The 8328-nt window shown below is 45.9% G+C and overlaps 1 non-coding gene across 1 annotated transcript; it reads left to right on the top strand.

The window, feature by feature from the left end:
* Positions 1–5160: 5160 nt before the first annotated feature.
* Positions 5161–5352, top strand: LOC130297170 (U2 spliceosomal RNA). Its single transcript, XR_008849437.1, has one exon. It is a non-coding gene; the product is annotated as a U2 spliceosomal RNA (small nuclear RNA).
* Positions 5353–8328: the final 2976 nt, after the last annotated feature.

Here is an 8328-nt window from a genome sequence, read left to right as displayed (position 1 = left end):
GGACCGGCCCCGGTACTTACCTCATCCCTGAAGACCCGGATCCCGGCGATGAAGACAGCGGCGGCGGCGACAGGTGAGTTCCTCTTCAGCCGCGGTCGGGCCCTTTACAGCAATGCACGTCGCCGTAAAGCGACATGCATTGCTGTAATGGGACCCTGTATACTACAACTCCCAGCATGCCCAGACAGCCCTTGGCGTCTGGGCATGCTGGGAGTTGCAGTTTTGCAACATCTGGAGGTCCACAGTTTGGAGACCACTGTGCCCTTCCAGATGTTGCAAAACTACACATCCTCAGCATGCCCTTACTGTCCAGGCATGCTGGGAGTTGTAGTTCTGTAACATCTGGCCCTTCAGATGTTGCAGAACTACAACTCCCAGCATGCCTGGACAGTTTTGGCATACTGGGGGTTGTAGTTTTGCAACATCTGGAAGGGCACAGATTGGGAACCACTGTATTAGTGGTCTGCAAACTAGTCCTCCAGATGTTGCAAAACTACAACTCCCAGCATGCTGGGAGTTGTAGTTCGGCAACATCTAACACTAAAGATGTTGCCGAACTACTACTCCCAGCATGCCTGAGAATGCTGGGAGTTGTGGTTTTGCAACCACAGGAGGCACACTGGTTGCGAAACATTGTCTGTTTCCTAACTCAGTTTTTCCAAACCGTGTGCCTCCAGCTGTTGAAAAACTATAACTACCAGCATGCACTGATAAACTGTGCATGCTGGGAGTTGTAGTTTTGTAACAGCTGGAGGTCCCCTCCCCCCTGTGAATGTACAGGGTACAGTCACATGGGCAGGGGGCTTACAGTGAGTATCAGGCTGCAAGTTTGCGATGCAGCAAATTTTGCGCGGCAGCTCAAACTCGCAGCGGGAACTCGCTGTAACCCCCCGCCCATGTGACTGTACCCTAAAAACACTACACTACACTACACCAACACAAAATAAAATAAGTAAAAAAAACACTACATATACACATACCCCTACACAGCCCCCCTCCCCTCCCCAATAAAAATGAAAAACGTCCGGTATGCCACTGTTTCCAAAATGGAGCCTCCAGCTGTTGCCGGACAGCCGTTGATTGTCCAAGCATGCTGGGAGTTTTGCAACAGCTGGAGGCATCCTGTTTGGGAATCACTGGCGTAGAATACCCCTATGTCCACCCCTATGCAAATCCCTAATTCAGGCCTCAAATGCACATGGCGCTCTCACTTTGGAGCCCTGTCGTATTTCAAGGCAACAGTTTAGGGTCACATATGGGGTATCGCCGTACTCGGGAGAAATTGTGTTACAAATTTTGGGGGGCTTTTTCTCCTTTAACCCCTTATGAAAAGGTGAAGTTGGGGTCTACAACAGCATGTTAGTGTAAAAAAATAAATTTTTTACACTAACACGCTGGTGTTGCCCTATACTTTTCATTTTGACAAGAGGTAAAAGGGAAAAAGGCCCCCCAAAATTTGTAATGCAATTTCTCCCGACTACGGAGATACCCCATAAGTGGGCGCAAAGTGCTCTGGGGGCGCACAACAAGGCCCAGAAGGGAGAGTGCACCATGTACATTTGAGGTGATTTGCACAGGGGTGGCTGATTGTTACAGCGGTTTTGACAAACGCAAAAAAAAAAACCCCACATGTGACCCCATTTCGGAAACTACACCCCTCACGGAATGTAATGAGGGGTGCAGTGAGAATTTACACCCCACTGGTGTCTGACAGATCTTTGGAACAGTGGGCTGTGCAAATAAAAAAAATTTGTACAGCCCACTGTTCCAAAGTTCTGACAGACACCAGTGGGGGGTAAATGCTCACTGTACCCCTTGTTACGTTCCTCAAGGGGTCTAGTTTCCAAAATGGTATGCCATGTGGGGGTTATTTTGCTGTCCTGGCACCATAGGGGCTTCCTAAATGCAACATGCCCCCCGAGCAAAATTTGCTCTCCAAAAGCCAAATATGACTCCTTCTCTTCTGAGCATTGTAGTTTGCCCGTAGTGCACTTCAGGTCCACTTATGGCGTACCTTCATACTCAGAAGAGATGGGGTTACAAATTTTGGGGGGTATTTTCTGCTATTAACCCTTGCAAAAATGTGAAATTTGGGGGGAAACACACATTTTAGTGAAAAAATATATATTTTTTTTACATATGCATAAGTCGTGAAACACCTGTGGGGTATTAAGGTTCACTTTACCCCTTGTGACGTTCCCCAAGGGGTCTAGTTTCCAAAATGGTATGCCATGTGGGGATTTTTTGCTGTTCTGGTACCATAGGGGCTTCCTAAATGCAACATGCCCCCCAAAAACCATTTCAGAAAAACATACTCTCCAAAATCCCTTTGTCGCTCCTTCGCTTCTGAGCCCTCTACTGCGCCCGCCGAACACTTTTCATGGACATATGAGGTATGTCCTTACTCGAGAGAAATTGGGCTACAAATACAAGTATAAATTTTCTCCTTTTACCCCTTGTAAAAATTCAAAAATTGGGTCTACAAGAACATGCGAGTGTAAAAAATGAAGATGGTGAATTCTCTCCTTCACTTTGCTGCTATTCCTGTGAAACACCTAAAGGGTTAAAACGCTGACTGAATGTCATTTTGAATACTTTGGGGGGTGCAGTTTTTATAATGGGGTCATTTATGGGGTATTTCTAATATGAAGACCCTTCAAATCCACTTCAAACCTGAAGTGGTCCCTGAAAAATAGTGAGTTTGAAAATTTTGTGAAAAATTGGAAAATTGCTGCGGAACTTTGAAGCCCTCTGGTGTCTTCCAAAAGTAAAAACTCGTCAATTTTATGATGCAAACATAAAGTAGACATATTGTATTTGTGAATAAAATTTTTTTTTTATTTGGAATATCCATTTTCCTTACAAGCAGAGAGCTTCAAAGTTAGAAAAATGCAAAATTTTCAATTTTTTCAGCAAATTTTGGAATTTTTCACTAAGAAACGATGCAAGTATCGACAAAATTTTACCAATAACATAAAGTAGAATATGTCACGAAAAAACAATCTTGGAATCAGAATGATAGGTAAAAGCGTCTTAGAGTTATTAATGCTTAAAGTGACAGTGGTCAGATGTTCAAAAAACGCTCCGGTCCTAAGGTGTAAAATGGCCTGGTCCTTAAGGGGTTAACTACTGCTTCTATATGAGACATAGCCTTCAGGGAAGCATGAACATATTTAAATGCCCTAGACCATTGTTCAAAAATATAGTATGCAATGATGTTCTATAGCAGCAGTCTTCAAACTGTGGCCCTCCAGATGTTGCAAAACTACAACTCCCAGCATGCCCGGACAGCCAACGGCTGTCCGGGCATGCTGGGAATTGTAGTTTTGTAACATCTGTAGGGCCACAGTTTGAAGACCAATGTTCTATAGTATAAATATACAGATATATATATATATATATATATATATATATAAAGTATATATAAATTCATATTACTAAAAAGGTAAATAAAAGGCTAAATAGATAAACAATAAATGAAGTGTCAGCACAACGTTCCAATACTGGATACAACATTCCATCTATATGCAGAGTAAATACACAATTTATTGGGGTTTGTCTTCCATCATTAAATATTTCACTACCAAACGAGAATCCAGGGATCTGAAAATTAGGTGTATTTTGAAAGGTTAAAGGGGTTCTCCGGTGCTTAGACATCTTATCTCCTACCCAAAGGAGATCACAGGCCCGAAGCTTTATTGGAAGACAAAAGACACACAAGGGAGGACGGGGTAGGAGAGGGGTTTTAATTCTGTTCTTCATCAACATACAGATGGTCCATGATGATATAGATTCTGAGCGGGTTGCGGACCAGCCTATGGCAGTCCTGGACGGACATCCTCTCCACGTTTATAAGAAGGCGTTTCCTGGCAAACCACAAAGCCTCTATATAACAGTTCATTACTCTTGGTTTCTGGATAGGAGTAGGGTGGGGATTAGAGATGGGCACATTTTTCAAAAATTCAATTCGGCCGATTCGCCGAATTTTCCCCCCAAAATTTGGTTCGATCCAAATATATTTGCTGCGAATCGCTATTAAAAACGGCTATTTCCGGGCTAGAGAGAGCTTTTACACTTACTGCCCCCTATTAGCTTTAAAGGGGTACTCCGCTGCTCAGCATTTGGAACTAACTGTTCCGAACGCTGGAGTCGGCGCTGGGAGCTTGTGATGTCATAGCCCTGCCCCACATGATGTCACGCCCCACCCCCTCAATGCAAGTCTATGGGAGGGGGCGTGACAGCCGTCACGCCCCCTCCCATAGACTTGCATTGAGGGGGCAAGGCTATGACACGATGAGCTCCCGGCTCCAGCGTTCGGAACAGTTTGTTCCAAACGCTGAGCAGTGGAGTACCCCTTTAACCAGAAAAATACGTAGAACTGCAGAGTTTGTACAGATTTCACTTTTTTTTCACAGTTATACACCCCAGTACAGTTGCAACAGAAAAGCTTGCAGTCTTTGAATGGGGAGTGCTTCCTGTGATGATCTCAATTGGAAGACTATGAAACAACTTCTAAACTCTCCCTGCCTGCAGTTATGCAGGCTTGAAGTCAATGGATTTCCCCTGTGCTGATCTGTATTGTCAGTAACGCTGATTAGTGACCACACAGTGTCTGTTCTCTCTCTAGCCAGAACGAATGGAATGGGTTTCGGCGCTGTAAAGATCTGTATTGTCAGTAACGCTGATTAGTGACTACAAAGTCTCTGCTCTCTCTCTAGCCAGAACGAATGGAATGGGTTTCGGCGCTGTAAAGATCTGTATTGTCAGTAACGGCGATTAGTGTGCACACACAGTCTCTGCTCTTGGAAATGCCCGTCTTCGGCAATGGCTGCCGAATATATAGGGCTGTGACATCATAGGGCTGGCTGGCTGCTGATAGGCTGCATGTCGCCATGTGATTCAGGGGGATCCCGCCTACCAAGACTTCCTTGCCCCATGTCCTCACACATGTAGCTGCCATTTTAGCCCCCCGGCCTGCACAAAATGTAGTGAATCGATTCTTTACCACGAAGCGCGAGGAAATTCTAATTTGTTCAGATTCAAATTTTTCAGGAAATTCGGAACAAATTCGACTTCCTCAGCTTCGATTCGGTTATAAGGATTGTAGAGAGAAAACTAACCTACTGTTCAAAGGCACATGGGGATGTCCAGAGGGCTAAGAACGCTTCTCGGCCTTTTGGCTAAGATCAAGTGTAGTATCTGTTCTTATCAGTGGTTTAGTCTTTGCCATTGATTAGGATGGATGCTGCATGGAGGAGCAGGTGTACCGGGGCGTTCTGGGGCTGGTGCCACGTAACCAGCTCAACGGCTGTCCTGATGTGACCTTTTTCCTCCGGGTCTCGCCATGAGGTTGGGGGTGTAGAGCCGAGGTACGTCTGTGCCTCGGGGAGTGGTGACCCTGAGGTGCCGAAACTCACTGGGTGTTATAACTTGCTGAGTGAACGCACTGCACCATTACTCTTCACCTTTGGCACTCACCCTTGGTATCCTGACCTTCTGGCTAGGATCGGGGAAATTTTTATAGATCCGGCCGGATGACCGGGCAGTATATCTGCACTTCATTCACTTATTTATTATTATTTTTGTATGTCACTGTGCCATGTTACGTGTTTTTCTTTGTACACAGGATTGGCAGGATACGGAAGCCCTTCTGGGTGTCCCTCCTAGCGGTCTAGGGGAGGTGTGTGTGGCCATTAGGTTCCTCACCTCCCTGCAACCCCTGGGCATCTTGGCTTCGGTCAAGATGCCATCAGTATACGGCTCCTGGGCTGATACCTTGGTTAACGCCTAGGTTGAAGCCAGGAGCATTTTCGGCCCCTTAGTAGCTTCGGCAAAAAGGGGCATCGAACCTGGATCCTTGCAGGTGCCTTCTGGCCTGGAGGTGAAGGGTAGGTTTGTTGGGGGGCCTCTCTCCTGTTGGAGAAGGGCTTAGCGATAGACCGCATCCTTTGTGCACGTTTTTTAGGCTGGGTTCACACTACGTTTTTGCCACGTTACGTTTATAGAAAAAAAACCTATACGTTTTTGAAAATTTTGTCTCTTTTTAATGGGAGGGGTCTTGGGTGGGGACTTTAGGATTCAAATGCGCATGTGCAAAGTAAAAACGTATACGTTTTGCCCGTATGGAACCGTATACATGTGCGTTTCCCATTGACGTCCATGTTAAAAAAAAACTCATGCGGTTGCAGTACGGTTTTTAAACCGGAGTCAAAACCGTGGTTGACCACGATTTTGTCTCCGGTTTAAAAACTGTACTGCAACCGCATACGCTTTTTTTTTTTTTTAACATGGACGTCAATGGGAAACACGCATGTTTACGGTTCCATACGGGCAAAAACGTATACGTTTTTACTTTGCACATGCGCATTTGAATCCTAAATTCCCCACCCAAGACCCCTCCCATTAAAAATGGACAGAATTTTCAAAAACGTATAGTTTTTTTTTCTATAAAAACTGACGGAACTGTATGCACTTTTAAAAACAGTATACTGTTTAAAAACGCATACGGTTTACTTTTTCCCATACTGTTCCATCCGTTTTTTTGCCATACGGTTTTCTTTAGAAAAACGGATTGAAAAACAGTATGGCAAAAACGTGGTGTGAACCCAGCCGCACTTTTTCTTGCACTTTGGGTGATAGAGAGCACTTGCCTCGGCTGGGAAAAAAAAAGAGGGCTAAGAACGTGTCAGAATTAAAATCACTTCTGACCAGATGGTTCCTTTCCATTTTAAAGTGGTGGAATTCTATGTACCCGAGAGGCGGCAGTGAGTAAGAAGAAGAGCCTTGTGTTCCCTGTCGCGCTGGTCTTGCCTCGTCAGCACATGTACAGGCCTCTAAGGCAGGGTGCTGCCTCTATTCTTCCAGGTGTGTCCCAGAAGCGAGGAGTCAGATGGCAAAGGGCGGAGGCCAAAATTCAAATAGTAGCTGTGAAACGTCCCTCCAATAACACACGGGTCCTGTTAATGTGTAACAAGCCAGAAATGCAGCATGAGATCACTGAGAAATATTTCGGAAGCATATTTGCTTTCATTTGTAGGCCACGTTTGGTGTATTTTTCATAGTGGGTTATATATACATAGATCAGCCATTACAATAAAACCACCTACCTGCTGCGACCTGAAGCCTAGACTCCTCAAAAGGGGTACTCCGGTGAAAAACTTTTTTTTATTTTTCTTTTTTTTAAATCAACTGGTGCCAGAAAGTTAAACAGATTTGTAAATTACTTCTATTAAAAAAAAAAATCTTAATCCTTCCAGTACTTATTAGCTGCTGAATACTACAGTGGAAATTCTTTTCCGTTTGAAACACAGAGCTCTCTGCTGACATCATGACCACAGTGCTCTCTGCTGACGTCTCTGTCCATTTTAGGAACGGTCGTGACATCAGAGAAATCCAAAAAGAAAAACCTTTCCTCTGTAGTATACAGCCCCTAAAAAGTACTGGAAGGATTAAGATTTTTTTTTAAACAGAAGTAACGTATTTTTTGCCATATAAGACGCTCCGGCATATAAGACGCACCCAATTTTAAAGGGTGAAAATCTAGAAAAAAAAGATTCTGAACCTTCAACCTACGGACCTCCAGATGTTGCAAAACTACAACTCCCAGCAAGCCCGGACAGCCGTTGGCTGTCCGGGCATGCCAGGAGTTGTAGTTTTGCAACATCTGGAGGTCCGCAGGTTGAAGACCACTGCATAGGAAGTAATACTCACGTGTCCCCGCCGCTCCGGACCCGTCACCGCTGCCCTGGATGTCGCCCTCCATCGCTGTCGCCGTGTCCCCGGGGTCTTCCCGTCGCTCCGGAATGTCTCTACTGCCAGGTATCCTCGCTCTCCGTCGCCGCCATCACTTCGCTACGCACGCCGCTCCTATTGGATCACGGGACGGCATGTGCGACGACGTGATGACGACGAAGGTGAGCACCGGCCATGCAGGGGATCCCGGCCCGGAGCAGACACCGAGGAGGCAGGTAAGGTCCCTCCCGGTGTCCTGTAAGCTGTTCCGGATGCCGCGATTTCACCGCGGCGGTCCCGAAAAGCCCCACTGAGCAACCGGGTTAGTGTCACTTTCCCTTCAGACGCGGCGGTCAGCTTTGATCGCCGCGTCTGAAGGGTTAATACAGGGCATCACCGCGATCGGTGATGTCCTGTATTAGACGCGGGTCCCGGCCGTTGATGGCCGCAGGGACCGCCGCGATAGGGGTGTATTCACCGTATAAGACGCACCGACTTTTCCCCCCCCCAGTTTTGGGGAAGAAAAAGTGCGTCTTATACGGCGAAAAATACGGGTAGTTTACCATTTTCCCACTTGTTGCTTCTGTTCGGATTGAG

The sequence above is a fragment of the Hyla sarda genome, chromosome 12, assembly GCF_029499605.1.
Source record: "Hyla sarda isolate aHylSar1 chromosome 12, aHylSar1.hap1, whole genome shotgun sequence".
NCBI lineage: Eukaryota > Metazoa > Chordata > Amphibia > Anura > Hylidae > Hyla > Hyla sarda.
This window is presented reverse-complemented; position numbering and strand designations above follow the sequence as displayed.